This window comes from Blennius ocellaris (assembly GCF_963422515.1).
Source record: "Blennius ocellaris genome assembly, chromosome: 4".
Taxonomy (NCBI): Eukaryota; Metazoa; Chordata; class Actinopteri; order Blenniiformes; family Blenniidae; genus Blennius; species Blennius ocellaris.
The window spans coordinates 32271689-32294007 of record NC_137653.1 but is presented as its reverse complement, the minus strand read 5'-3'; positions in this window follow the sequence as shown (position 1 = coordinate 32294007).

The window sequence follows — 22319 nt, the reverse complement described above, 5'->3', positions numbered from 1 at the left end:
ACCGCTCCGTTGGTGTTGACCTGGCTGTGTCTGACCGCCACAGTGTCTTTTTTAACATTACTAGTTTTAGTCAACGTGACGCCCTGTGAGAACGGTGAGGAAACGCTCTCTTACTTCTGAAGTGGCTGCTAATCTTATGCTAATTTTAAACCGCACTCCTGCTAACATTTTACCTGCATCTTGTGAATTTATTTTGAATAATTTTAACAGTAAACTTACAACAACACTAAACTCTGTGGCTCCACTAAAATCAAAAATCATTAAAAACAAACCTCTACCTCCGTGGAGAAACGATGAAACTAAAATATTGAAGAGGCAATGCAGGAGTGCGGAAAGAAAATGGAGGAAAACTAAATTAACTGTTCATCATCAAATCTTTTGTCAACAACTCAAAATCTACAACAATAAAGTCAAACAATCAAGAACGTCTCATTTTTCAAAACTCATTTCAGAAAATAAAAACAACCCCAGATTCCTCTTTTCCACCATTGACCTTTTAATTAATACAGATTTTAATAAGTCCTCCAGGATTTTAACAGACGTTTTATGTGAGGACTTTGCAGAAACTTCAGAAGTAAAATTGCTGCTATAAGAACTGATCTTTTATCTCAACAAGCTACTTTAAGGCTTCTGAAGTTTTGATTTTACCTGAGGAGACACTGGACAGTTTGTCCTTGTTGACGCCGAGACACTTGGTCCAATTTTCTCCCAAGTTAACCCACAACCTGCCTTTTAGACCCGATTCTCACACGTTTTTTTTTAAAACATTCTATGGTTCTTTGAGTTTGAGATTATTGATATCATGAATTACTCTCTTCAGGCCTTTAACACGGCGGTGGTGAAGTCCCTTCTGAAGAAGAGTCAATTAGACCCAGACACTCTTGATAACTACCGATAAGTATCCAGCTTACCTTTTTAAGCAAAGTTTTATAAAAACTGGTTTTAATTCAACTCAATTACTTTTTAAATAGAATTTATATTTTAGAGAGAAAGTCTGATTTTATGATGAACCACAGAACCGAGACAGTCCTAGTGAAAATTGCTTATGACCTCAGGGGGAACATGGACACTCAGAAGCTTTCTGTCCTGGTGCTACTGGATCTCAGTTCCTGGTGCTACTGGATCTCAGTTCCTGGTACTACTTGATCTCAGTTCCTGGTACTACTGGATCTCAGTTCTTGGTACTACTGGATCTCAGTTCCTGGTACTACTGGATCTCAGTTTCTGGTGCTACTGGATCTCAGCTCCTGGTGCTACTGGATCTCAGTTCCTGGTGCTACTGGATCTCAGTTCCTGGTACTACTGGATCTCAGTTCCTGGTACTACTGGATCTCAGTTTCTGGTGCTACTGGATCTCAGCTCCTGGTGCTACTGGATCTCAGTTCCTGGTGCTACTGGATCTCAGCTCCTGGTGCTACTGGATCTCAGTTCCTGGTACTACTGGATCTCAGTTCCAGGTACTACTGGATCTCAGTTCCTGGTACTACTGGATCTCAGTTTCTGGTGCTACTGGATCTCAGTTCCTGGTACTACTGGATCTCAGTTCCTGGTGCTACTGGATCTCAGTTCCTGGTGCTACTGGATCTCAGTTCCTGGTACTACTGGATCTCAGTTCCTGGTACTACTGGATCTCAGTTCCTGGTGCTACTGGATCTCAGTTCCTGGTACTACTGGATCTCAGCTCCTGGTGCTACTGGATCTCAGTTCTTGGTGCTACTGGATCTCAGTTCCTGGTACTACTGGATCTCAGTTCCTGGTGCTACTGGATCTCAGTTCCTGGTACTACTGGATCTCAGTTCCTGGTACTACTGGATCTCAGTTCCTGGTACTACTGGATCTCAGTTCCTGGTGCTACTGGATCTCAGTTCCTGGTACTACTGGATCTCAGCTCCTGGTGCTACTGGATCTCAGTTCTTGGTGCTACTGGATCTCAGTTCCTGGTACTACTGGATCTCAGTTCCTGGTACTACTGGATCTCAGTTCCTGGTGCTACTGGATCTCAGTTCCTGGTACTACTGGATCTCAGCTCCTGGTGCTACTGGATCTCAGTTCTTGGTGCTACTGGATCTCAGTTCCTGGTACTACTGGATCTCAGCTCCTGGTGCTACTGGATCTCAGTTCCTGGTACTACTGGATCTCAGTTCCTGGTACTACTGGATCTCAGTTCCTGGTACTACTGGATCTCAGTTTCTGGTGCTACTGGATCTCAGTTCCTGATACTACTGGATCTCAGTTCCTGGTGCTACTGGATCTCAGTTCCTGGTACTACTGGATCTCAGTTCCTGGTACTACTGGATCTCAGCTCCTGGTGGTACTACTGGATCTCAGTTCCTGGTACTACTGGATCTCAGTTCCTGGTACTACTGGATCTCAGTTTCTGGTACTACTGGATCTCAGTTCCTGGTACTACTGGATCTCAGTTTCTGGTACTACTGGATCTCAGTTCCTGGTACTACTGGATCTCAGTTCCTGGTGCTACTGGATCCTAGCTCCTGGTGCTACTGGATCTCAGTTCCTGGTACTACTGGATCTCAGTTCCTGGTGCTACTGGATCTCAGTTCCTGGTACTACTGGATCTCAGCTCCTGGTGCTACTGGATCTCAGCTCCTGGTGGTACTACTGGATCTCAGTTCCTGGTGCTACTGGATCTCAGTTCCTGGTACTACTGGATCTCAGTTTCTGGTACTACTGGATCTCAGTTCCTGGTACTACTGGATCTCAGTTCCTGGTGCTACTGGATCCTAGCTCCTGGTGCTACTGGATCTCAGTTCCTGGTACTACTGGATCTCAGTTCCTGGTGCTACTGGATCTCAGTTCCTGGTACTACTGGATCTCAGCTCCTGGTGCTACTGGATCTCAGCTCCTGGTGGTACTACTGGATCTCAGTTCCTGGTGCTACTGGATCTCAGTTCCTGGTACTACTGGATCTCAGCTCCTGGTGCTACTGGATCTCAGTTCCTGGTGCTACTGGATCTCAGTTCTTGGTACTACTGGATCTCAGTTCCTGGTACTACTGGATCTCAGCTCCTGGTGGTGCTACTGGATCTCAGCGCTGCCTTTGACACAGTAGATCACCACATCTTTTTTTTTTTTTGTCAAGGTGTTTTTATTATTTTTTCAACATACAAACAAAAACATAAACATCAATGATGTTTCACTTAAGAACAGTGAAACATCCCCCTCCCCATAGCTCCATTTGAGCTATTCTCTCAATGGTTCATAGAAAATAAAACAAATCAGAAGTTCAAGCTTTCTAAGGTACAGTGTATACAGAGTGAACATATGCATATGTACACATGCACAAAGAACAGATAACCACACACATACACACACCAATGGATAATAAAATAAAAAGCCCTGAGTGAACATTGAAATAACTCAAAAAGTGGTGGGATCATCAGCTCTAATCTAAAATGTCCTTGGCTTCCATTTTTTCAATAAAAGTTATAAACGGCTGCCAGATGGTATAACATTTTTGGGCACTGCCTCTTGTGGTGTATCGTATCTTCTCACATCTCAAGAAATGGATAATGTCATTTAACCATGATTTAAAAGTCGGAGGATGTTTGTCCTTCCATTTCAGCAATATCAGGCGACGTGCCAAGAGAGAACCAAAAGCAACCATAGTTTTTGCCCGTCGATTGAGATGTGGCCCAGGTGGTTTGACCCCAAACATTGCTGTTATAGGAGTGGGTTTTATTGCCATTTTTAAGACGTCTGTAAATGTTAAAAATATAAAGTTCCAAAACCCATCCAGTTTCGGGCAGGACCAAAACATGTGTGTGAGAGTACCTGGCGCTTGCTTGCAATGGTCACACAAGGGATCAGTACCAGGAAACATTTTAGATAGTTTGATTTTGGACCAGTGGAGGCGATGTATAACCTTGAATTGAATCACGACTTGTCTCACGCAGATAGAAGAAGAGTGTATATTTCCCACAGCTTCATCCCAGATCTTCTCAGACAGTTCTAACCCCAATTCTTCCTCCCAGCAGTTCCTCAACCTGATCAAAGGTTTTAAGTTGTGAGAATTAATTACAGAATAAAGAAGTCCAATAGACCCATTCGAAGATGGATTTAGTTTCAAAATACAGTCTAGGAGAGAGTTGGTTGGTGTGGATGGAAAAGAGGAGATGAATGTTGATACAAAATTACGGATCTGAAGATATCTGAAGAAATGTGACCGCGGAATATTGAATTTTGATGTCAGTTGGTCAAAAGATGCAAAAGTGTCGTTAATAAACAGATTTCCAATTGTAGTAGCTCCTCCTTTAACCCAGATATCAAAAGCTTTGTCCATTATTGATGGTTTAAAAAGATGTTTTTTTGTAATAGGGACGTGGATTGAAATATCTTTTAGTGAAAAAAATCTTCGAAATTGCATCCATATCTTAAAAGAGTGTTTAATTATTGGATTTGAGGAATATTCAGATATAGGTTTAGGTAAAGGAAGTTTCGTATTAAGCAAGGCAGGTAGAGAGGTAGACTGACAGGACAAATGTTCCAATTGAAGCCATTTAGGGGTTGAATCAGAGTTTTGGGAATCTTTCCAGTACAGAATATTTCGTATGTTGGCAGCCCAGTAGTAATATTGAAAGTTTGGAAGAGAAAATCCACCATTTTGACAATGGCGTTGTAGCATATTTTTATGTATTCTAGGTGTTTTCTTATTCCAAATGAACTCCGATATTAATTTATCAATTGATGTGAAAAAGGATTTTGACAGAAACAAAGGAATACTCTGAAAAACATATAAAAATTTAGGCAATACATTCATTTTGATGACATTGATTCTACCTCCTAATGATAAAGGCAGTAGACCCCACCGTTCCAGGTCCTGCTTTAACTGACACAATAATGGGGGGAAATTAGCTTTGGAAATATCTTTAAAATCATGTGTAATCCACGATCACCACATCTTTTTAAACAGACTTGAAACCCTGGTAGGACTCTCCGGCATTATTCTTAGCTGGTTCACCTCCGGTCTCTCAGACCGTCAATCTTATGTAAGTGTGGATACTTGCTCCTCAAGAACCCATAGAATCAAGTGTGGAGTTCCGCAATGAGAGGCCGGAGGTCAATGATAGACTTTGTGGTGGTGTCCTCTGGTCTCTGGCCACATGTCCTGGACACTGGGGTAAAGAGAGGGGCAGAGCTGTCACCTGATCACCACCTACCTGGATGTTCCTCCAGTGTGCTTGTGCTTCCTCCAACTGAACTTGATCCATGAAACCATGACGTAGCTTAAGCCACTGACGTCATTCTACCTTTTAAATATACGTCCACAAACAAGTATGTCACTTAACGCAAACCACTATGTTGGCGCCCGTAAGCTGCCGTTTTGTTCCGCACTGACGGGGTTTCAATTGTGGAGGAGCACGGTCTCATTGTGGATCATGTATTACCACCTCCCACCAACAGTGGCGCTGTGGTGGTGATTCGGATCAAAATAGCCTAAGAAAATGGCGGGTGTGTGTGTGTGTGTGTGATGCTAAGTCACCACCCAGCTTTCTCTCAGTGGAGGAACTTACCCACACTGAAGCTATAAGTCCTAATTAATGATTTTTTATTTTTACAGTCAGTATCTGGCTCCAATTGTAATCTGATTACAATTCTTATTTTATTGAAATATTTCTATTGATTTACAATTGTATTAATTCTTTTTGGGGATTATTTTCATTCTAATTCTTTAATTTTCATTCTTCAAGTTATTCTAGATGAAACGTTAACAATAGTAACAATTTCTATCCAAGTCATTGAACAATGATAACAGACACCTAATTATGTTAAAAATAATCATATTAACTTTTTATGTTGTATTGTTTTTGTTTTTATCCAAAATCTAAAACCATAACCATGAGTAAGAGACCAGAAGCCCAACACCGCCCCCTGCTGACCAAACACGTGAACTGACCCTCAATTAAGGCTGATGAAGTGTCCAGCTTGTTGACAAACTGTAAACACTGTAAACACTGTAAACACTGTAAAGAGTAAAAACTGCAAACACTATAAAAAATTGTAAACAAACATTGTCAACACTGTAAACAAACACTGTAAAAATGTAATCAAACACTGTGAAAAACTGAGAGCCTGAAAGACTACAAACAGTGAAAAAACTGTAAACACTGCAAACACTGTTAGAATGGTAAACAATGTAAAAACTGTAGACACCGTCTTCGACCTCCAAACAGCTGCGAGTATCTCAGAAGACAGGATGAAAGAAGCCTCCGTCAGGAGGAGGAGGAGGAGTGTTTGGCTCCAGAACCTTCTGCTTCCAGATGTTGAAGCTCAGGAGGAGGAGTGTTTGGCTCCAGAACCTTCTGCTTCCAGATGTTGAAGCTTCTGTCAGGAGGAGGAGTGTTTGGCTCCAGAACCTTCTGCTTCCAGATGTTGAAGCTCAGGAGGAGGAGTGTTTGGCTCCAGAACCTTCTGCTTCCAGATGTTGAAGCTCAGGAGGAGGAGGAGTGTTTGGCTCCAGAACCTTCTGCTTCCAGATGTTGAAGCTCAAGAGGAGGAGGAGTGTTTGGCTCCAGAACCTTCTGCTTCCAGATGTTGAAGCCCAGGAGGAGGAGGAGTGTTTGGCTCCAGAACCTTCTGCTTCCAGATGTTGAAGCTCAGGACGTGGAGGAGTGTTTGGCTCCAGAACCTTCTGCTTCCAGATGTTGAAGCTCAGGAGGACGAGGAGTGTTTGGCTCCAGAACCTTCTGCTTCCAGATGTTGAAGCTCAGGAGGAGGAGTGTTTGGCTCCAGAACCTTCTGCTTCCAGATGTTGAAGCTCAGGAGGAGGAGTGTTTGGCTCCAGAACCTTCTGCTTCCAGATGTTGAAGCTCAGGAGGAGGAGGAGTGTTTGGCTCCAGAACCTTCTGCTTCCAGATGTTGAAGCTCAGGAGGAGGAGGAGTGTTTGGCTCCAGAACCTTCTGCTTCCAGATGTTGAAGCTCAGGACGTGGAGGAGTGTTTGGCTCCAGAACCTTCTGCTTCCAGATGTTGAAGCTCAGGAGGACGAGGAGTGTTTGGCTCCAGAACCTTCTGCTTCCAGATGTTGAAGCTCAGGAGGAGGAGTGTTTGGCTCCAGAACCTTCTGCTTCCAGATGTTGAAGCTCAGGAGGAGGAGGAGTGTTTGGCTCCAGAACCTTCTGCTTCCAGATGTTGAAGCTCAGGAGGAGGAGGAGTGTTTGGCTCCAGAACCTTCTGCTTCCAGATGTTGAAGCTCAAGAGGAGGAGGAGTGTTTGGCTCCAGAACCTTCTGCTTCCAGATGTTGAAGCCCAGGAGGAGGAGGAGTGTTTGGCTCCAGAACCTTCTGCTTCCAGATGTTGAAGCTCAGGACGTGGAGGAGTGTTTGGCTCCAGAACCTTCTGCTTCCAGATGTTGAAGCTCAGGAGGACGAGGAGTGTTTGGCTCCAGAACCTTCTGCTTCCAGATGTTGAAGCTCAGGAGGAGGAGTGTTTGGCTCCAGAACCTTCTGCTTCCAGATGTTGAAGCTCAGGAGGAGGAGGAGTGTTTGGCTCCAGAACCTTCTGCTTCCAGATGTTGAAGCTCAGGAGGAGGAGGAGTGTTTGGCTCCAGAACCTTCTGCTTCCAGATGTTGAAGCTCAGGAGGAGGAGGAGTGTTTGGCTCCAGAACCTTCTGCTTCCAGATGTTGAAGCCCAGGAGGAGGAGGAGTGTTTGGCTCCAGAACCTTCTGCTTCCAGATGTTGAAGCTCAGGACGTGGAGGAGTGTTTGGCTCCAGAACCTTCTGCTTCCAGATGTTGAAGCTAAGGAGGACGAGGAGTGTTTGGCTCCAGAACCTTCTGCTTCCAGATGTTGAAGCTCAGGAGGAGGAGTGTTTGGCTCCAGAACCTTCTGCTTCCAGATGTTGAAGCTCAGGAGGAGGAGGAGTGTTTGGCTCCAGAACCTTCTGCTTCCAGATGTTGAAGCTCAGGAGGAGGAGGAGTGTTTGGCTCCAGAATCTTCTGCTTCCAGATGTTGAAGCTCAGGAGGAGGAGTGTTTGGCTCCAGAACCTTCTGCTTCCAGATGTTGAAGCTCAGGACGAGGAGGAGTGTTTGGCTCCAGAACCTTCTGCTTCCAGATGTTGAAGCTTAGGAGGAGGAGTGTTTGGCTCCAGAACCTTCTGCTTCCAGATGTTGAAGCCCAGGAGGAGGAGGAGTGTTTGGCTCCAGAACCTTCTGCTTCCAGATGTTGAAGCTCAGGACGAGGAGGAGTGTTTGGCTCCAGAACCTTCTGCTTCCAGATGTTAAAGCTTAGGAGGAGGAGTGTTTGGCTCCAGAACCTTCTGCTTCCAGATGTTGAAGCCCAGGAGGAGGAGGAGTGTTTGGCTCCAGAACCTTCTGCTTCCAGATGTTGAAGCTCAGGACGAGGAGGAGTGTTTGGCTCCAGAACCTTCTGCTTCCAGATGTTGAAGCTCAGGACGAGGAGGAGTATTTGGCTCCAGAACCTTCTGCTTCCAGATGTTGAAGCTCAGGAAGAGGAGGAGTGTTTGGCTCCAGAACCTTCTGCTTCCAGATGTTGAAGCTCAGGAGGAGGAGGAGTGTTTGGCTCCAGAACCTTCTGCTTCCAGATGTTGAAGCTCAGAAGGAGGAGGAGTGTTTGGCTCCAGAACCTTCTGCTTCCAGATGTTGAAGCTCAAGAGGAGGAGGAGTGTTTGGCTCCAGAACCTTCTGCTTCCAGATGTTGAAGCCCAGGAGGAGGAGGAGTGTTTGGCTCCAGAACCTTCTGCTTCCAGATGTTGAAGCTCAGGACGTGGAGGAGTGTTTGGCTCCAGAACCTTCTGCTTCCAGATGTTGAAGCTCAGGAGGACGAGGAGTGTTTGGCTCCAGAACCTTCTGCTTCGAGATGTTGAAGCTCAGGAGGAGGAGTGTTTGGCTCCAGAACCTTCTGCTTCCAGATGTTGAAGCTCAGGAGGAGGAGGAGTGTTTGGCTCCAGAACCTTCTGCTTCCAGATGTTGAATCTCAGGAGGAGGAGGAGTGTTTGGCTCCAGAACCTTCTGCTTCCAGATGTTGAAGCTCAGGAGGAGGAGGAGTGTTTGGCTCTGGAACCTTCTGCTTCCAGATGTTGAAGCCCAGGAGGAGGAGGAGTGTTTGGCTCCAGAACCTTCTGCTTCCAGATGTTGAAGCTCAGGACGTGGAGGAGTGTTTGGCTCCAGAACCTTCTGCTTCCAGATGTTGAAGCTCAGGAGGACGAGGAGTGTTTGGCTCCAGAACCTTCTGCTTCCAGATGTTGAAGCTCAGGAGGAGGAGTGTTTGGCTCCAGAACCTTCTGCTTCCAGATGTTGAAGCTCAGGAGGAGGAGGAGTGTTTGGCTCCAGAACCTTCTGCTTCCAGATGTTGAAGCTCAGGAGGAGGAGGAGTGTTTGGCTCCAGAATCTTCTGCTTCCAGATGTTGAAGCTCAGGAGGAGGAGTGTTTGGCTCCAGAACCTTCTGCTTCCAGATGTTGAAGCTCAGGACGAGGAGGAGTGTTTGGCTCCAGAACCTTCTGCTTCCAGATGTTGAAGCTTAGGAGGAGGAGTGTTTGGCTCCAGAACCTTCTGCTTCCAGATGTTGAAGCCCAGGAGGAGGAGGAGTGTTTGGCTCCAGAACCTTCTGCTTCCAGATGTTGAAGCTCAGGACGAGGAGGAGTGTTTGGCTCCAGAACCTTCTGCTTCCAGATGTTAAAGCTTAGGAGGAGGAGTGTTTGGCTCCAGAACCTTCTGCTTCCAGATGTTGAAGCCCAGGAGGAGGAGGAGTGTTTGGCTCCAGAACCTTCTGCTTCCAGATGTTGAAGCTCAGGACGAGGAGGAGTGTTTGGCTCCAGAACCTTCTGCTTCCAGATGTTGAAGCTCAGGACGAGGAGGAGTATTTGGCTCCAGAACCTTCTGCTTCCAGATGTTGAAGCTCAGGAGGAGGAGTGTTTGGCTCCAGAACCTTCTGCTTCCAGATGTTGAAGCCCAGGAGGAGGAGGAGTGTTTGGCTCCAGAACCTTCTGCTTCCAGATGTTGAAGCTCAGGACGAGGAGGAGTGTTTGGCTCCAGAACCTTCTGCTTCCAGATGTTGAAGCTCAGGAGGAGGAGGAGTGTTTGGCTCCAGAACCGTCTGCTTCCAGATGTTTAAGCTCAGGAGGAGGAGTGTTTGGCTCCAGAACCTTCTTCTTCCAGATGTTGAAGATCAGGAGCAGGAGGAGTGTTTGGCTCCAGAACCTTCTGCTTCCAGAATTTTGAAGCTCAGGAGGAGGAGTGTTTGGCTCCAGAACCTTCTACTTCCAGATGTTGAAGCTCAGGACGAGGAGAGGTGTTTGGCTCCAGAACCTTCTGCTTCCAGATGTTGAAGCCCAGGAAGAGGAGGAGTGTTTGGCTCCAGAACCTTCTGCTTCCAGATGTTGAAGCTTCTGTCAGGAGGAGGAGGAGTGTTTGGCTCCAGAATCTGCTGTTTCCAGATGTTGAAGCCCAAGAGGAGGAGGAGTGTTTAGCTCCAGAACCTTCTGCTTCCAGATGTTGAAGCTTCTGTCAGGAGGAGTGTTTGGCTCCAGAACCTTCTGTTTCCAGATGTTGAAGCTCAGGACGAGGAGGAGTGTTTGGCTCCAGAACCTTCTGCTTCCACATGTTGAAGCTCAGGAGGAGGAGGAGTGTTTGGCTCCAGAACCTTCTGCTTCCAGATGTTGAAGCTCAGGACGAGGAGGAGTGTTTGGCTCCAGAACGTTATTCTTCCAGATTTTGAAGCTCAGGAGGAGTGTTTGGCTCCAGAACCTTCTGCTTCCAGATGTTGAAACTCAGGAGGAGGAGGAGTGTTTGGCTCCTGAACCTTCTGCTTCCAGATGTTGAAGCTTCTGTCAGGAGGAGGAGTGTTTGGCTCCAGAACCTTCTGCTTCCAGATGTTGAAGCTCAGGAGGACGAGGAGTGTTTGGCTCCAGAACCGTCTGCTTCCAGATGTTGAAGCTCAGATCGAGGAGGAGTGTTTGGCTCCAAAACCTTCTGATTCCAGATGTTGAAGCTCAGGAGGAGGAGTGTTTGGCTCCAGAACCTTCTGCTTCCAGATGTTGAAGCTCAGGAGGAGGATGAGTGTTTGGCTCCAGAACCTTCTGCTTCCAGATGTTGAAGCTCAGGACGAGGAGGGGTGTTTGGCTCCAGAACCTGATGCTTCCAGATGTTGAAGCTTCTGTCAGGAGGAGTATTGTTTGGCTCCAGAACCTTCTGCTTCCAGATGTTGAAGCTCAGGACGAGGAGGAGTGTTTGGCTCCAGAACCTTCTGCTTCCACATGTTGAAGCTCAGGAGGAGGAGGAGTGTTTGGCTCCAGGACCTTCTGCTTCCAGATGTTGAAGCTCAGGACGAGGAGGAGTGTTTGGCTCCAGAACGTTATTCTTCCAGATTTTGAAGCTCAGGAGGAGTGTTTGGCTCCAGAACCTTCTGCTTCCAGATGTTGAAACTCAGGAGGAGGAGGAGTGTTTGGATCCTGAACCTTCTGCTTCCAGATGTTGAAGCTTCTGTCAGGAGGAGGAGGAGTGTTTGGCTCCAGAACCTTCTGCTTCCAGATGTTGAAGCTCAGGAGGACGAGGAGTGTTTGGCTCCAGAACCTTCTGCTTCCAGATGTTGAAGCTCAGGACGAGGAGGAGTGTTTGGCTCCAGAACCTTCTGATTCCAGATGTTGAAGCTCAGGAGGAGGAGTGTTTGGCTCCAGAACCTTCTGCTTCCAGATGTTGAAGCTCAGGAGGAGGATGAGTGTTTGGCTCCAGAACCTTCTGCTTCCAGATGTTGAAGCTCAGGAGGAGGAGGAGTGTTTGGCTCCTGAACCTTCTGCTTCCAGATGTTGAAGCTCAGGACGAGGAGGGGTGTTTGGCTCCAGAACCTTCTGCTTCCAGATGTTGAAGCCCAGGAAGAGGAGGAGTGTTTGGCTCCAGAACCTGATGCTTCCAGATGTTGAAGCTTCTGTCAGGAGGAGTATTGTTTGGCTCCAGAACCTTCTGCTTCCAGATGTTGAAGCTCAGGAGGAGGAGTGTTTGGCTCCAGAACCTTCTGCTTCCAGATGTTGAAGCTTCTGTCAGGAGGAGGAGTGTTTGGCTCCAGAACCTTCTGCTTCCAGATGTTGAAGCTCAGGAGGACGAGGAGTGTTTGGCTCCAGAACCTTCTGCTTCCAGATGTTGAAGCTCAGGACGAGGAGGAGTGTTTGGCTCCAGAACCTTCTGATTCCAGATGTTGAAGCTCAGGAAGAGGAGTGTTTGGCTCCAGAACCTTCTGCTTCCAGATGTTGAAGCTCAGGAGGAGGATGAGTGTTTGGCTCCAGAACCTTCTGCTTCCAGATGTTGAAGCTCAGGAGGAGGAGGAGTGTTTGGCTCCTGAACCTTCTGCTTCCAGATGTTGAAGCTCAGGACGAGGAGGGGTGTTTGGCTCGAGAACCTGATGCTTCCAGATGTTGAAGCTTCTGTCAGGAGGAGTATTGTTTGGCTCCAGAACCTTCTGCTTCCAGATGTTGAAGCTCAGGACGAGGAGGAGTGTTTGGCTCCAGAACCTTCTGCTTCCACATGTTGAAGCTCAGGAGGAGGAGGAGTGTTTGGCTCCAGAACCTTCTGCTTCCAGATGTTGAAGCTCAGGACGAGGAGGAGTGTTTGGATCCAGAACGTTATTCTTCCAGATTTTGAAGCTCAGGAGGAGTGTTTGGCTCCAGAACCTTCTGCTTCCAGATGTTGAAACTCAGGAGGAGGAGGAGTGTTTGGCTCCTGAACCTTCTGCTTCCAGATGTTGAAGCTTCTATCAGGAGGAGGAGGAGTGTTTGGCTCCAGAACCTTCTGCTTCCAGATGTTGAAGCTTCTGTCAGGAGGAGGAGTGTTTGGCTCCAGAACCTTCTGCTTCCAGATGTTGAAGCTCAGGAGGACGAGGAGTGTTTGGCTCCAGAACCTTCTGCTTCCAGATGTTGAAGCTCAGGACGAGGAGGAGTGTTTGGCTCCAGAACCTTCTGATTCCAGATGTTGATGCTCAGGAGGAGGAGTGTTTGGCTCCAGAACCTTCTGCTTCCAGATGTTGAAGCTCAGGAGGAGGATGAGTGTTTGGCTCCAGAACCTTCTGCTTCCAGATGTTGAAGCTCAGGAGGAGGAGGAGTGTTTGGCTCCTGAACCTTCTGCTTCCAGATGTTGAAGCTCAGGACGAGGAGGGGTGTTTGGCTCCAGAACCTTTTGCTTCCAGATGTTGAAGCCCAGGAAGAGGAGGAGTGTTTGGCTCCAGAACCTGATGCTTCCAGATGTTGAAGCTTCTGTCAGTTTGAGTATTGTTTGGCTCCAGAACCTTCTGCTTCCAGATGTTGAAGCTCAGGAGGAGGAGTGTTTGGCTCCAGAACCTTCTGCTTCCAGATGTTGAAGCTTCTGTCAGGAGGAGGAGTGTTTGGCTCCAGAACCTTTTGTTTCCAGATGTTGAAGCTCAGGACGAGGAGGAGTGTTTGGCTCCAGAACCTTCTGCTTCCACATGTTGAAGCTCAGGAGGAGGAGGAGTGTTTGGCTCCAGAACCTTCTGCTTCCAGATGTTGAAGCTCAGGACGAGGAGGAGTGTTTGGCTCCAGAACGTTATTCTTCCAGATTTTGAAACTCAGGAGGGGTGTTTGGCTCCAGAACCTTCTGCTTCCAGATGTTGAAGCTCAGGAGGAGGAGGAGTGTTTGGCTCCTGAACCTTCTGCTTCCAGATGTTGAAGCTTCTGTCAGGAGGAGGAGGAGTGTTTGGCTCCAGAACCTTCTGCTTCCAGATGTTGAAGCTTCTGTCAGGAGGAGGAGTGTTTGGCTCCAGAACCTTCTGCTTCCAGATGTTGAAGCTCAGGAGGAGGAGGAGTGTTTGGCTCCAGAACCCTCTGCTTCCAGATGTTGAAGCTGAGGAGGAGGAGGAGTGTTTGGCTCCAGAACCTTCTGCTTCCAGATGTTGAAGCTTCTGTCAGGAGGAGGAGGGGTGTTTGGCTCCAGAACCTTCTGCTTCCAGATGTTGAAGCTCAGGACGAGGAGGAGTGTTTGGCTCCAGAACCTTCTGCTTCCAGATGTTGAAGCTCAGGAGGAGGAGTGTTTGGATCCAGAACCTTCTGCTTCCAGATGTTGAAGCTCAGGAGGAGGAGGAGTGTTTGGCTCCAGAACCTTCTGCTTACAGATGTTGAAGCTCAGGAGGAGGAGGAGTGTTTGGCTCCAGAACCTTCTGCTTCCAGATGTTGAAGCTTCTGTCAGGAGGAGGAGGAGTGTTTGGCTCCAGAACCTTCTGCTTCCAGATGTTGACGCTTCTGTCAGGAGGAGGAGTGTTTGGCTACAGAACCTTCTGCTTCCAGATGTTGAAGCATCTGTCAGGAGGAGTGTTTGGCTCCAGAACCTTCTGCTTCCACATGTTGAAGCTCAGGAGGAGGAGGAGTGTTTGGCTCCAGAACCCTCTGCTTCCACATGTTGAAGCTCAGGAGGAGGAGGAGTGTTTGGCTCCAGAACCTTCTGCTTCCAGATGTTGAAGCTCAGGAGGAGGAGTGTTTGGCTCCAGAACCTTCTACTTCCAGATGTTGAAGCTCAGGAGGAGGAGGAGTGTTTGGCTCCAGAACCTTCTGCTTCCAGATGTTGACGCTTCTGTCAGGAGGAGGAGTGTTTGGCTACAGAACCTTCTGCTTCCAGATGTTGAAGCATCTGTCAGGAGGAGTGTTTGGCTCCAGAACCTTCTGCTTCCACATGTTGAAGCTCAGGAGGAGGAGGAGTGTTTGGCTCCAGAACCCTCTGCTTCCACATGTTGAAGCTCAGGAGGAGGAGGAGTGTTTGGCTCCAGAACCTTCTGCTTCCAGATGTTGAAGCTCAGGAGGAGGAGTGTTTGGCTCCAGAACCTTCTACTTCCAGATGTTGAAGCTCAGGACGAGGAGGGGTGTTTGGCTCCAGAACCTTCTGCTTCCAGATGTTGAAGCCCAGGAAGAGGAGGAGTGTTTGGCTCCAGAACCTGATGCTTCCAGATGTTGAAGCTTCTGTCAGGAGGAGTATTGTTTGGCTCCAGAACCTTCTGCTTCCAGATGTTGAAGCTCAGGAGGAGGAGTGTTTGGCTCCAGAACCTTCTGCTTCCAGATGTTGAAGCTTCTGTCAGGAGGAGGAGTGTTTGGCTCCAGAACCTTCTGTTTCCAGATGTTGAAGCTCAGGAGGAGGAGTGTTTGGCTCCAGAACCTTCTGCTTCCAGATGTTGAAGCTCAGGAGGAGGATGAGTGTTTGGCTCCAGAACCTTCTGCTTCCAGATGTTGAAGCTCAGGAGGAGGAGGAGTGTTTGGCTCCTGAACCTTCTGCTTCCAGATGTTGAAGCTTCTGTCAGGAGGAGGAGGAGTGTTTGGCTCCAGAACCTTCTGCTTCCAGATGTTGAAGCTTCTGTCAGGAGGAGGAGTGTTTGGCTCCAGAACCTTCTGCTTCCAGATGTTGAAGCTCAGGACGAGGAGGGGTGTTTGGCTCCAGAACTTTCGGCTTCCAGATGTTGAAGCCCAGGAAGAGGAGGAGTGTTTGGCTCCAGAACCTGATGCTTCCAGATGTTGAAGCTTCTGTCAGGAGGAGTATTGTTTGGCTCCAGAACCTTCTGCTTCCAGATGTTGAAGCTCAGGAGGAGGAGTGTTTGGCTCCAGAACCTTCTGCTTCCAGATGTTGAAGCTTCTGTCAGGAGGAGGAGTGTTTGGCTTCAGAACCTTCTGTTTCCAGATGTTGAAGCTCAGGACGAGGAGGAGTGTTTGGCTCCAGAACCTTCTGCTTCCACATGTTGAAGCTCAGGAGGAGGAGGAGTGTTTGGCTCCAGAACCTTCTGCTTCCAGATGTTGAAGCTCAGGACGAGGAGGAGTGTTTGGCTCCAGAACGTTATTCTTCCAGATTTTGAAACTCAGGAGGAGTGTTTGGCTCCAGAACCTTCTGCTTCCAGATGTTGAAGCTCAGGAGCAGGAGGAGTGTTTGGCTCCTGAACCTTCTGCTTCCAGATGTTGAAGCTTCTGTCAGGAGGAGGAGGAGTGTTTGGCTCCAGAACCTTCTGCTTCTAGATGTTGAAGCTTCTGTCAGGAGGAGGAGGAGTGTTTGGCTCCAGAACCTTCTGCTTCCAGATGTTGAAGCTTCTGTCAGGAGGAGGAGTGTTTGGCTCCAGAACCTTCTACTTCCAGATGTTGAAGCTCAGGAGGAGGAGGAGTGTTTGGCTCCAGAACCTTCTGCTTCCAGATGTTGAAGCTTCTGTCAGGAGGAGGAGGGGTGTTTGGCTCCAGAACCTTCTGCTTCCAGATGTTGAAGCTCAGGACGAGGAGGAGTGTTTGGCTCCAGAACCTTCTGCTTCCAGATGTTGAAGCTCAGGAGGAGGAGTGTTTGGCTCCAGAACCTTCTGCTTCCAGATGTTGAAGCTCAGGAGGAGGAGGAGTGTTTGGCTCCTGAACCTTCTGCTTCCAGATGTTGAAGCTTCTGTCAGGAGGAGGAGGAGTGTTTGGCTCCAGAACCTTCTGCTTCCAGATGTTGAAGCTCAGGAGGAGGAGGAGTGTTTGGCTCCAGAACCCTCTGCTTCCAGATGTTGAAGCTGAGGAGGAGGAGGAGTGTTTGGCTCCAGAACCTTCTGCTTCCAGATGTTGAAGCTTCTGTCAGGAGGAGGAGGGGTGTTTGGCTCCAGAACCTTCTGCTTCCAGATGTTGAAGCTCAGGACGAGGAGGAGTGTTTGGCTCCAGAACCTTCTGCTTCCAGATGTTGAAGCTCAGGAGGAGGAGTGTTTGGATCCAGAACCTTCTGCTTCCAGATGTTGAAGCTCAGGAGGAGGAGGAGTGTTTGGCTCCAGAACCTTCTGCTTACAGATGTTGAAGCTCAGGAGGAGGAGGAGTGTTTGGCTCCAGAACCTTCTGCTTCCAGATGTTGAAGCTTCTGTCAGGAGGAGGAGGAGTGTTTGGCTCCAGAACCTTCTGCTTCCAGATGTTGACGCTTCTGTCAGGAGGAGGAGTGTTTGGCTACAGAACCTTCTGCTTCCAGATGTTGAAGCATCTGTCAGGAGGAGTGTTTGGCTCCAGAACCTTCTGCTTCCACATGTTGAAGCTCAGGAGGAGGAGGAGTGTTTGGCTCCAGAACCCTCTGCTTCCACATGTTGAAGCTCAGGAGGAGGAGGAGTGTTTGGCTCCAGAACCTTCTGCTTCCAGATGTTGAAGCTCAGGAGGAGGAGTGTTTGGCTCCAGAACCTTCTACTTCCAGATGTTGAAGCTCAGGAGGAGGAGGAGTGTTTGGCTCCAGAACCTTCTGCTTCCAGATGTTGACGCTTCTGTCAGGAGGAGGAGTGTTTGGCTACAGAACCTTCTGCTTCCAGATGTTGAAGCATCTGTCAGGAGGAGTGTTTGGCTCCAGAACCTTCTGCTTCCACATGTTGAAGCTCAGGAGGAGGAGGAGTGTTTGGCTCCAGAACCCTCTGCTTCCACATGTTGAAGCTCAGGAGGAGGAGGAGTGTTTGGCTCCAGAACCTTCTGCTTCCAGATGTTGAAGCTCAGGAGGAGGAGTGTTTGGCTCCAGAACCTTCTACTTCCAGATGTTGAAGCTCAGGACGAGGAGGGGTGTTTGGCTCCAGAACCTTCTGCTTCCAGATGTTGAAGCCCAGGAAGAGGAGGAGTGTTTGGCTCCAGAACCTGATGCTTCCAGATGTTGAAGCTTCTGTCAGGAGGAGTATTGTTTGGCTCCAGAACCTTCTGCTTCCAGATGTTGAAGCTCAGGAGGAGGAGTGTTTGGCTCCAGAACCTACTGCTTCCAGATGTTGAAGCTTCTGTCAGGAGGAGGAGTGTTTGGCTCCAGAACCTTCTGTTTCCAGATGTTGAAGCTCAGGAGGAGGAGTGTTTGGCTCCAGAACCTTCTGCTTCCAGATGTTGAAGCTCAGGAGGAGGATGAGTGTTTGGCTCCAGAACCTTCTGCTTCCAGATGTTGAAGCTCAGGAGGAGGAGGAGTGTTTGGCTCCTGAACCTTCTGCTTCCAGATGTTGAAGCTTCTGTCAGGAGGAGGAGGAGTGTTTGGCTCCAGAACCTTCTGCTTCCAGATGTTGAAGCTTCTGTCAGGAGGAGGAGTGTTTGGCTCCAGAACCTTCTGCTTCCAGATGTTGAAGCTCAGGACGAGGAGGGGTGTTTGGCTCCAGAACTTTCGGCTTCCAGATGTTGAAGCCCAGGAAGAGGAGGAGTGTTTGGCTCCAGAACCTGATGCTTCCAGATGTTGAAGCTTCTGTCAGGAGGAGTATTGTTTGGCTCCAGAACCTTCTGCTTCCAGATGTTGAAGCTCAGGAGGAGGAGTGTTTGGCTCCAGAACCTTCTGCTTCCAGATGTTGAAGCTTCTGTCAGGAGGAGGAGTGTTTGGCTTCAGAACCTTCTGTTTCCAGATGTTGAAGCTCAGGACGAGGAGGAGTGTTTGGCTCCAGAACCTTCTGCTTCCACATGTTGAAGCTCAGGAGGAGGAGGAGTGTTTGGCTCCAGAACCTTCTGCTTCCAGATGTTGAAGCTCAGGACGAGGAGGAGTGTTTGGCTCCAGAACGTTATTCTTCCAGATTTTGAAACTCAGGAGGAGTGTTTGGCTCCAGAACCTTCTGCTTCCAGATGTTGAAGCTCAGGAGCAGGAGGAGTGTTTGGCTCCTGAACCTTCTGCTTCCAGATGTTGAAGCTTCTGTCAGGAGGAGGAGGAGTGTTTGGCTCCAGAACCTTCTGCTTCTAGATGTTGAAGCTTCTGTCAGGAGGAGGAGGAGTGTTTGGCTCCAGAACCTTCTGCTTCCAGATGTTGAAGCTTCTGTCAGGAGGAGGAGTGTTTGGCTCCAGAACCTTCTACTTCCAGATGTTGAAGCTCAGGAGGAGGAGGAGTGTTTGGCTCCAGAACCTTCTGCTTCCAGATGTTGAAGCTTCTGTCAGGAGGAGGAGGGGTGTTTGGCTCCAGAACCTTCTGCTTCCAGATGTTGAAGCTCAGGACGAGGAGGAGTGTTTGGCTCCAGAACCTTCTGCTTCCAGATGTTGAAGCTCAGGAGGAGGAGTGTTTGGCTCCAGAACCTTCTGCTTCCAGATGTTGAAGCTCAGGAGGAGGAGGAGTGTTTGGCTCCAGAACCTTCTGCTTACAGATGTTGAAGCTCAGGAGGAGGAGGAGTGTTTGACTCCAGAACCTTCTGCTTCCAGATGTTGAAGCTTCTGTCAGGAGGAGGAGGAGTGTTTGGCTCCAGAACCTTCTGCTTCCAGATGTTGAAGCTTCTGTCAGGAGGAGGAGTGTTTGGCTCCAGAACCTTCTGCTTCCAGATGTTGAAGCTTCTGTCAGGAGGAGGAGTGTTTGGCTACAGAACCTTCTGCTTCCAGATGTTGAAGCTTCTGTCAGGAGGTGGAGGGGTGTTTGGCTCCAGAACCTTCTGCTTCCAGATGTTGAAGCTTCTGTCAGGAGGAGGAGGGGTGTTTGGCTCCAGAACCTTCTGCTTCCAGATGTTGACGCTCAGGAGGAGGAGTGTTTGGCTCCAGAACCTTCTGCTTCCAGATGTTGAAGCTTCTGTCAGGAGGAGGAGGGGTGTTTGGCTCCAGAACCTTCTGCTTCCAGATGTTGAAGCTCAGGACGAGGAGGAGTGTTTGGCTCCAGAACCTTCTGCTTCCAGATGTTGAAGCTCAGGAGGAGGAGTGTTTGGCTCCAGAACCTTCTGCTTCCAGATGTTGAAGCTCAGGAGGAGGAGGAGTGTTTGGCTCCAGAACCTTCTGCTTACAGATGTTGAAGCTCAGGAGGAGGAGGAGTGTTTGGCTCCAGAACCTTCTGCTTACAGATGTTGAAGCTTCTGTCAGGAGGAGGAGGAGTGTTTGGCTCCAGAACCTTCTGCTTCCAGATGTTGAAGCTTCTGTCAGGAGGAGGAGTGTTTGGCTCCAGAACCTTCTGCTTCCAGATATTGAAGCTTCTGTCAGGAGGAGGAGTGTTTGGCTACAGAACCTTCTGCTTCCAGATGTTGAAGCATCTGTCAGGAGGAGTGTTTGGCTCCAGAACCTTCTGCTTCCACATGTTGAAGCTCAGGAGGAGGAGGAGTGTTTGGCTCCAGAACCCTCTGCTTCCACATGTTGAAGCTCAGGAGGAGGAGGAGTGTTTGGCTCCAGAACCTTCTGCTTCCAGATGTTGAAGCTCAGGAGGAGGAGTGTTTGGCTCCAGAACCTTCTACTTCCAGATGTTGAAGCTCAGGACGAGGAGGGGTGTTTGGCTCCAGAACCTTCTGCTTCCAGATGTTGAAGCCCAGGAAGAGGAGGAGTGTTTGGCACCAGAACCTGATGCTTCCAGATGTTGAAGCTTCTGTCAGGAGGAGTATTGTTTGGCTCCAGAACCTTCTGCTTCCAGATGTTGAAGCTCAGGAGGAGGAGTGTTTGGCTCCAGAACCTTCTGCTTCCAGATGTTGAAGCTTCTGTCAGGAGGAGGAGTGTTTGGCTCCAGAACCTTCTGTTTCCAGATGTTGAAGCTCAGGACGAGGAGGAGTGTTTGGCTCCAGAACCTTCTGCTTCCACATGTTGAAGCTCAGGAGGAGGAGGAGTGTTTGGCTCCAGAACCTTCTGCTTCCAGATGTTGAAGCTTCTGTCAGGAGGAGGAGGAGTGTTTGGCTACAGAACCTTCTGCTTCCAGATGTTGAAGCATCTGTCAGGAGGAGTGTTTGGCTCCAGAACCTTCTGCTTCCACATGTTGAAGCTCAGGAGGAGGAGTGTTTGGCTCCAGAACCTTCTGCTTCCAGATGTTGAAGCTCAAGACGAGGAGTGTTTGGCTCCATAACCTTCTGCTTCCAGATGTTGAAGCTCAGGAGGAGGAGGAGTGTTTGGCTCCAGAACCTGCTGCTTCCAGATGTTGAAGCTCAGGACGAGGAGGAGTGTTTGGCTCCAGAACCTTCTGCTTCCAGATGTTGAAGCTCAGGAGGAGGAGTGTTTTGCTCCAGAACCTTCTGCTTCCAGATGTTGAAGCTCAGGAGGAGGAGTGTTTGGCTCCAGAACCTTCTGCTTCCAGATGTTGAAGCTCAGGAGGAGGAGGAGTGTTTGGCTCCAGAACCTTCATCTTACAGATGTTGAAGCTCAGGAGGAGGAGGAGTGTTTGGCTCCAAAACCTTCTGCTTCCAGATGTTGAAGCTTCTGTCAGGAGGAGGAGTGTTTGGCTCCAGAACCTTCTGCTTCCAGATGTTGAAGCTTCTGTCAGGAGGAGGAGTGTTTGGCTCCAGAACCTTCTGCTTCCAGATGTTGAAGCTCAGGACGAGGAGGAGTGTTTGGCTCCAGAACCTTCTACTTCCAGATGTTGAAGCTTCTGTCAGGAGGAGGAGTGTTTGGCTACAGAACCTTCTGCTTCCAGATGTTGAAGCTCAGGACGAGGAGGAGTGTTTGGCTCCAGAACCTTCTGCTTCCAGATGTTGAAGCTCAAGATGAGGAGTGTTTGGCTCCAGAACCTTCTGCTTCTAGATTTTGAAGCTCAGGAGGAGGAGGAGTGTTTGGCTCCAGAACCTTCTGCTTCCAGATGTTGAAGTTCAGGAGGAGGAGGAGTGTTTGGCTCCAGAACCTTCTGCTTCCAGATGTTGAAGCTCAGGAGGAGGAGTGTTTGGCTCCAGAACCTTCTGCTTCCAGATGTTGAAGCTTCTGTCAGGAGGAGGAGTGTTTGGCTCCAGAACCTTCTGTTTCCAGATGTTGAAGCTCAGGACGAGGAGGAGTGTTTGGCTCCAGAACCTTCTGCTTCCAGATGTTGAAGCTCAGGACGAGGAGTGTTTGGCTCGAGAACCTTCTGATTCCAGATGTTGAAGGTCAGGAGGAGGAGTGTTTGGCTCCAGAACCTTCTGCTTCCAGATGTTGAAGCTCAGGAGGAGGATGAGTGTTTGGCTCCAGAACCTTCTGCTTACAGATGTTGAAGCTCAGGATGAGGAGGAGTGTTTGGCTCCAGAACCTTCTGCTTCCAGATGTAGAAGCTCAGGAGGAGGAGTGTTTGGCTCCATAACCTTCTGCTTCCAGATGTTGAAGCTCAGGAGGAGGAGGAGTGTTTGGCTCCAGAACTTTCTGCTTCCAGATGTAGAAGCTCAGGAGGAGGAGGAGTGTTTGGCTCCAGAACCTTCTGCTTCCAGATGTTGAAGCTTCTGTCAGGAGGAGGAGTGTTTGGCTCCAGAACCTTCTGCTTCCGGATGTTGAAGCATCTGTCAGGAGGAGTGTTTGGCTCCAGAACCTTCTGCTTCCACATGTTGAAGCTCAGGAGGAGGAGGAGTGTTTGGCTCCAGAACCTTCTGCTTCCAGATGTTGAAGCATCTGTCAGGAGGAGTGTTTGGCTCCAGAACCTTCTGCTTCCACATGTTGAAGCTCAGGAGGAGGAGGAGTGTTTGGCTCCAGAACCTTCTGCTTCCAGATGTTGAAGCATCTGTCAGGAGGAGTGTTTGGCTCCAGAACCTT